The following is a 2,428-nucleotide window of genomic DNA, read 5'->3' as shown; positions in this document are numbered from 1 at the left end:
GGGTCCACCTGTATCCCTATTTAAACAATTTATTTTTCCCCTTCCCATCCACAAATTATACTGACATCAAATATAGTGAAAGCAGGGGTTATACTGTGGGGGAGAGATATACAAATCAACAAAGAAATAATCTTATAAATGTGTTAGAAAAAATCGCATGAAATAAAAAAAACATTTTAATACATATCTTAGGGCTCATTTCCCTAACATCATCTTATCTGATCTTTTCTGCTTGACTCAGACATATACTAGATATTGCAAATAAGGGAAACCATGGGACCTATGTTTCTTTGGGCCTGGCTTACTTCAATTAATATAATTTTCTCCAAGACTTTCCATTTTCTAACAAATGGGCAATGTCATTCTTCTGATGGAGGCATAGAATTCCACATTTTCTTGATCCATTCATCTACTGAGGGGCATCTAGGTTGGTTCCATATCTTAGCTACAGTAAATAGTGATGCAATAAACATAGTTGTGCTGGTAGCTTTAGTGTGGTCTTGTTTGTAAACATTTGGGTAAATGCCCAAAAGTAGGATTGCTGGGTCATTGGGGAGCTCTATGTGGAGTCTTTTGAGGAATTTTGATACTGCTTTCCAAAGTGGTTGAACAAGTTTACACTCCCACCAACAATGCAGTAAGGTTCCCATCTGTCCACATCCCCTCCAGCATCTGTTGTTATTAGATTTCTTGTTTCTAGCCCTTCTGACTTGGGTGAGGTGGTATCTCAATGATGTTTTGATTTGCATTTCTTTTATGGTTAGAGAGGTTGAGCATTTCTTCATATGTCTATTGGCCATTCTTATTTCCTCTTCAGAGAAGTTTCTCTTTAAGTCTTTAGCCCACTTGTTTATTGGGCAGTTGTTTCCTTGAGGATTTGTTGTTGGGAGATTTAATTTTTTGAGTTCCAGGTATATTTTAGATATGAGACCCTTTCCATTGTATGGCTAGTGAAGATCTTCTCCCAATCAGTGGGCTTGCTATTGATCTTGCTAGCTATGTCCTTTGCCATGCAGAAGCTCTGCAGCTTAATGCAATCCCATTTGTTCAACTTTTCTTTGATTTGTTGTGTTTCTTGGTCTCCACCTGAGGACCAATGGAATAGAATTGAAAACCCAGAAATTAACCCACAGACCTATAGCCACCTAATCTTTGATACGGGAGCTTAAAACATAGAATGGGGAAACAAAGGAGGAAGCTACAATGCTTGGTAAGAAATGTACTCATTATCTTACCCATGTAATTGTAACCTCCCTGTACAGTATTTTCACAATTAAAAAAATAAAATTAAAATAAATAGAATGGAAGAAATACAGCCTTTTCATTAATGGTGCTGGCAAAATTGGTTAAATACCTGTAGAAAACTAAAGTTAGATCCTTATATAATCATCCTGCAAGAGAGTCAACACCAAATGGATCAAAGACCTCAAAGTAGACACTCTGAAAACATTACAGGAAGTAATAGGAGAAACCCTAGGTCTCCTAGGCACAGGATGAAAAAAAATAATTTTATTGTCAAGGTGATGTACAGAGGGGTTACATACATAAAGTAGTGAGTACATTTCTTGTCAAACTTGTTACCCTCTCCCTCATTTTTCTCCCACTTTCTTGCCCCTCTACTCTCCCCCCCAAAACTGTACAATAGCAGGGTAAAAAATTAACTCTCAAAAATCAATGGCTTTTCTGTATGCCAATAATGAGCAGAACAAAGCTGAAATCAAGAAAGCAACTCCTTTTGTAATAACTCCTCCCCAAATAAAATACCTAGGAATTAACTTAACCAAAGAAATGAAGGATCTCTATGATGGAAACTTTAAAAACTTGAAAAAGGAAATTAAAACAGAACTAAAGTAATGAAAAACCCTCCCATATTCCTGGATTGGGAGGATTAACATCATGAAAATGGCAACACTGCCAACACTTATCTCCAAATTCAATGCAATACCCATCAATAAACCATCATCATTCTTTAATGAAATAGAGGAAGCAATCCAAAAGTTTATATGGAATAATAAAAGACCCTTAACAGCAAAAACAATCCTTAGCAGAAAGAACAGTGCTGGAGGAATGTCAGTACCAAATTTCAAACTCTATTACAAAGCTATAGTAATAAAAAACATTTAGAAACTCTTGTGAAGGATTTCAGATAGAGTGGATAAATGCATATACATAGACATGTACTTAAGTTTATTTGGAACTCAATGTTCATTCTATTTAAATTGAACTGTGCATCCTAACAAGTCTTACTTTTATAGCAATACTTTGCATATGAAGTAGCAGCATAGCTACTCATCTTTCAGTAACTATTTAATAACAAGTTGACCAAATGTCTGCAGAGATGCAAGGGAAATACAACCTCTTATATGGTTAACATTTGTGGCTGGCCTTCTATCTTCCAGGACTATGAAGGGTGGGTCTTTGGTCTCTA

Source organism: Dipodomys ordii, unplaced genomic scaffold (genome assembly GCF_000151885.1).
Source record: "Dipodomys ordii isolate 6190 unplaced genomic scaffold, Dord_2.0 Scaffold140, whole genome shotgun sequence".
Taxonomy (NCBI): Eukaryota; Metazoa; Chordata; class Mammalia; order Rodentia; family Heteromyidae; genus Dipodomys; species Dipodomys ordii.
This window is presented reverse-complemented; position numbering follows the sequence as displayed.